Below are 6,000 nucleotides of genomic sequence, written 5' to 3'. Positions count from 1 at the left end.
CCTTTTCTTTCCCCCAAGGAAATTGCGATTGAACAAGTGGAAGCATAAATAGCTCTGCGGAACTATTTAGGAAAGTCAATGTGCAATTATGCAAAAGTCTATGATAAGGCTCCCTCGGAAGCAGAAAGCACTCTGGAATAAAGAGCACGTTTCTCCTCCCCAGGCGAAGCCGCTGTGGGGTGGCTGTTTCACTGCGTCCTGGGGGCTGACAGGACTGGATCCGATTCCATCTCTGTCGCTCTCCTTGACTCTGTCTCCCTGATTCTGCCGTGCTCTCTCTCTCCCTCCTTGCGTTTCCGTCGCCGTCACTCTGCGCCGCTCCCCTTTCCTCCCCCTCCCCCCCACCCCCGCTCCCCGCCCTCCAGGCCCAGGGCTCGGGGTCCGCCGCCTCCCTCCGTGGTGTGAGCGCCGCGCGCGCCGAGCGGGCGGTGCGGCCGAGAGAGGCCACCGGCCCGGCAGTGCCTCCTCGTCCACCCGGCGGCGGCTGGAACCGGGAGAAGGACCCGCATCCATCCCCACACGGTTCTCCCGCAGCCGCTAATCCCATCAGCGCACCTGAAATAATAACCTCGGCCACAAACGCGCGCTTGTTCCAGCCCCTCGGTGGGGGGTGGGGGGGGGAGCTGCGGGCGCAGGGGGCACTGGGGGGCCTGGGGGCACTGGGGGGCCTGTGTCCCCGAAGCTCCCGCGTCCCCACAGACTCGCAGCGCACCCTCGGCCTCGGAGGCGGAAGCGGGAGACGGGCGGCATCCCCAGGGCTCACGGCGCCCCCGGGAAGAACCGTCCAGGAACGGAGGCGGAAAGCTTCCAGAATTAGGCTAGTTGGCAAGGGGAGGGGGGCGGCTTGAGCCCGAATCCCCGAACCCAGATGGGGAGAGAGGCGCCCTCGGGTGCTCAGCCCCGAGAACCGGCAGACAGAGCCCGGTGCCCCGAGTCGCCGCGGCCGCTGCCGCGGGTCCTTCGCGCTCCAGCTCCCGGGTCGCCACTCACGCCGCGCAGGCCTGAACCCCCTCCCTCCCTCGGGCAGACGCTGGGGCGAACCCCAAAGGAGGCAGGATCGCTGTCTAGAATGCGGGGTGCGCTAGCAGAAGGGGGGACCTTTTCACCTTTGGCTCTTTCCAGACGGTTCGGGGTCCCCGGGGAACACGTTTCCCCAAACCTGCCCTCACCCCCCAGCAACGCGGCCCCCGCGCCCAGCCAGCTGTGAGCAGATTGGGGGCCGCCCACCGCGGGCGGCGTATCCTGACGGCCCCCCACTCGCCCTGAGGAGCGTGCCCCCGCGCCCCGGGGGTGCAAGCAGGCCAGGGGCTCAGGGTGGCTCGGCGCCGCGGGATCTGGTACCCCTCCACGCACAGGCGACAGGACAGCCCCCCAGAGCGCTCAGCGCAGGAAGGACGCACTAGGCAGAGAGTCCCGGAAGCGGCCGCGGATCTGCCAGTAAATGAAGTTATCCTAGATGAGCTCGAAAGAGGGGCGCCTCTTGGGACTGTGGGCTCGGCTGTGAACCGATTTCTTTGCGGCTTATGCGTCGACTTCTTTCATTAGTTATAAGTTTTCAAATTGGCCCTTTCTCGCATAAGTCGCCTGGAAAAAAATTATGATTTTTAGCAAGCATAACCAGAGTCTAACGTTAATTGAAAAAAAGGACAAGGAAAGACGATATTTATTTTTCATTTTTTAAATAAGGGCACGGGAAAGTACGTTTTCAGATATTCACAAGTGAATAACCACTCAGCGGGCATCCTTCAGTTTCTTCTAGTTCTTGCCTTCTCTGTGTTTTTCACGCTACTGGATTTCTTTCTGAGCTGCAGGAAGCCTTCGATATTTTTCTTATGCATTGGATAACTCAATGAAATGTTAAAATATTTATTTTTGAATAATCAGCACAATTTTTGCCTGAAGGTTTTCACAAAATATGCCGCTTTATACAGTCCAGCATGGATGCTAATCATGACCAGGCTGGCTCATCCTGTGGCTTCAAAGGTAAATGTTTGCGACTGGTGACTGGAGACGTTCCCCAGCACTCAGTACTTCCACTACTAGTTTAGAATTTATCAAACGCGTGAATACTTACGATTGGTTCCTGTAAGAACTGTCTACGTTTTCCAGCTATTGTTAGTAGGGTCCTCATTGTTGTTGTTTTAATCTGGACCATTGGAACTAAATGGCATCTTATAAAATAAACTTTCACAATTCAGCTAATTATGCTAAAGTTGAAAAGACACCCACCACAGCCATCACCACCAGAATCCCTCACCCCCAATCATCGCCATCTCTGTAGATCAACTGAAACCATCCAGTTCTTTTACATTGCAGTGCAAGCAATCTCACTGCTTTAAGTAGTGAATGTCAGCCCAAGTTCTCTGACATATCTATATTTAACACAATATTTTAAAGTCATTCTGACACAGTGCCACATCAAAATGTGTATTTGAAGTAGATCATTCAAGTATATCTATGCATCAACAAAATGTCCTAAAGCTGTCTCCTTTGCAGTCTTGGGTTTTTATTAAAGGGCACCCTAATACCTAGTCATGTATCACTAGGCTTTTTCTTTTTTAATGCAATAAAGAATTTTAACTTCAGGAAAGCAGGTAAACAGTTTTAAGATCCTGGTACCCAAGTCTATGTCTCTTCTACTAAAATCAGCTTGACTTCTCCATGTTTTATTGGTGTTCGGCTTTATCAGTTCTCTATGATAATTGTGATTATTCAGGAACTATGTCAATATCAAACAGCGGTCAAAGTTAGCTTCATAAATTTTTTTTTGGTACAAAGCTTCCATAATGCTAGAGCTCCATAAATATTTTTAAAATCATAACACAAATGTATACAATATTTTTTAAATGTTTAAGAGAACATCAAACAGTCTCTGTTACACAAAGGCATCTGACTGAATTTCACCCACACTTTCTTCCACATGTGGTCTCCAAGTGAAAACACTGAAGTTTCACGTTTTCATCCAATAATGCCAAAAAGGAACTGCACTAAAATTTTTCTAATTACCAATTTTATTCTCTCCCTCCTAAAAGTACTTTTCTTGATTACTGAACAATGTCATGTTCAGAATTTCAAAAATTAATTTGTACATCCTGGATTACCTAGGCAGTAGATACATTTAACTTGACTGTTGAGCAAATTCACAGTCAGAGCCAAGCAACTATACACGCACACATACACACATATATTTTTTTCAGAGATGCTGGGCTTGTCCCACCATCTTTTCTTTTTCTGCCCAAGCTGGCTTTGTGCACCCGCACACATATGCAACTGTATTACATGTAGGTTTTAGCCTTGTGCCTTAGTCCAGTGGTTGAGGTGTGCCTATACTTAATATGTCCTAAACTTGGATTTGAACACATGCATAGGCCACAAAACCTGTCCTGTGAGTCTAAGTTGGGTCCTGTGGTCCTCTCCTTTTACTTACCAGCACCAAATCACAACCCCCCCCCCCCCCGCCCCACCCCAAATACTGGACAAGAAAAAATTTTCTTAAATCATAGAGACTGTAGTTTTTCCATTGTCCAGTAGACGGCACAAAAGATCAAGCCTTCAAATGATGAACAATCCACCGAAGCAATTTGGTTTGGTTTGGAGTGTTTGAGTGTACTGTTCATTTTAAACAGTCAGCCAGCCAGTGCAGTATCTGTGAAACAGAGAAATATCCCCCAAACTTAAGATAAGTCCACGAAGTTTTGAAATGTAGCAACATGAAAAAGATTTGTATATCTGCTCACTAAAATGCTGCTTCTGCTCACCAAAATGCTGCCTCAGATAACACACCGACTGTTATAAATGAGGAGTTCGGAGGGAAATGTTACTGAGAAATTTATTATTTAAGCTACCTTTAAAGAAATTAAACTGAGAGAAAGTACAAGGCATTTCATTTTTAATTATCTTCTAATAGATGAAGAAAATATTTGCAACCTGAATCTTGAAAATTCTATATGGGAATTTAGCATGATGTTTCTATGCTTTTTATTAAACTTAACACACAACTCAGATCAGAAAAGTAAGTATTGTATTTCAAATGGGCTAATGTATACATGCATATATAATATGTAGAAGAAAGGGGGAAGAAATTTTGTGAATAGCTTTTAGGGGATATTGGATGATGAAGCCATTAGAAATAACTTAGTTGAAACTTTGCCTCTCCTAAAGCAATGTGTGACTCTGACTAATATTTATATTTTACTAAAAGGCTTCTATTTCCCTTTTCATCCTGCAGACGCTCCTTATGTAGACATGGGGGGAGAGGGTAAAGTGTGGGCTAATAACTCATTTCCCAGTTAATTTTATTAAGAATTTATAGCACTGTTTAGAAAGTTTTAAGACAACCATAAATTTTATTAGGAATATTTTATTAAGCCCTCCATTTAATTAATAAAAGACCTCTATAACTTCTGAAAATGTCAGAGCTAGTAATTATGTTAACCAGTGTAATTTTTCCCCCTCTAGAGACCAAAGCATTTTAATGATTTGAAATAGAAAAGTGGTAAGGAAAACACTCCCCCCCCTCCAACATTTTTTTCTTCACTTTTGCATTATCCAGTCAGAATATAGTGACTTAGGTATTTTCCCTGCGATGGCTGGAGCCTCAGTTGACCTCTCATTGACTTCTGAACTGGACCCAGACATTCTTTGTTTTCTGAAGCAAAATGCAGTAAACAAATCTCCGGATTCTTATAGCCAAGATTGCTTTGGGGCCCTTGATTAACGTCTTCCCTAATCCTGTCGGTTAACCCCCTTTCATATCACCTAACCAAGTTTCTCCCTTTTATAGACCTCTAAATAGTTTATTTCACTTTTCTCACAGCCATTCATTAGCTTTGACTTCTTGGTACCTTTCTCATATCGTATTCAGGCTCTTATCTCCAACATTCCTCTATTATCTCTACTAGATTTTAAATCTGTTTTCTTTGAACTGTCTTTCCCTCCTCTTATTTCTGTTTTTTGAAATGCAAACGCTAATGTGGGATGAGATTCAGAGGATGAAGTTCTTGAAGAACAAGCCCTAAGCCTCCAGCCCACAGGACAACCTAAAGAGTAATCACAACATTTTAACAGGCATCTTAAAGTTAGGTGGCAGATGATAAACCCTTATCATTCTGTGAACACAGCTGCCAAACTCGATTGATTAACAGGCTTTTGTTTATTCTGGGCTGGCAAATACACACACATTTTACCTTAAGAGGTGCCTTTTTAATTTCTGAGGGTTTTGGAGCTGACTCATCAGTGTGAACTTTGGGGACAAAAGCCTAATTCAGGATATTGGTCTTTCCAAAGGCACAATTCCTTACAGGAGAACAGAACACTAAAGGGAAGTTCTCTAGGAGGACTGTACCAACAGCCTACAGGGGCACTATTTGTTTTAAATGCCTCCTTGCCTGAGGGTCTAAACAGTAGAGACCTAAGCCGAAGACTAGCTCTTTAAAGGCCTCATTTTCTACCTTTAGGAAGATGCTCTGGGATGAGAAGGGTAAGCTGAGTATTGGAAGGCCCATGTCGAAAATTGGAAGGCCCATGTCGAAAAAGCTAGGGGCAAGTGCCAGAATGCTTCACCAGGCCAGGTTTTTTCCAAAAAAAAAAAGTTTGCCTTAAAAAGCAAGTATCTGACATAAGCTAAAAATAGGTACCGTCTTAGAACAGGTATAAATATCAGTGGAAGTTTTCAAAGATACCTAGAACTATCCCTTTACCTTTTCCTTTTAATAGATGATTAATTGCTGCTCTGCTAAAGCAGTTTTTTTTTTTTATGGCTACTATATTGCAACTCCAGACGTCCTCTGTGCAATTTCTCTCAGCAAGCCCCAACTGTAATAACTGTTTGCTAATTGTAAAATCCTTATCCAGAATGAGGTTTGGGCAAACAATTTGTACTACTGTAATTACATTGTAAAAGTGTTTTAGTCTCTTGATTGTTCAGAATTAATCTTATAAAGGCCTAGGACCATCAGGTTCCCACTTATACTTGGAAAGGAGGGGAAGGAAGAAAGAAGA

This window comes from Hippopotamus amphibius, chromosome 7 (assembly GCF_030028045.1).
Source record: "Hippopotamus amphibius kiboko isolate mHipAmp2 chromosome 7, mHipAmp2.hap2, whole genome shotgun sequence".
Classification (NCBI taxonomy): Eukaryota; Metazoa; Chordata; class Mammalia; order Artiodactyla; family Hippopotamidae; genus Hippopotamus; species Hippopotamus amphibius.
This window is presented reverse-complemented; position numbering follows the sequence as displayed.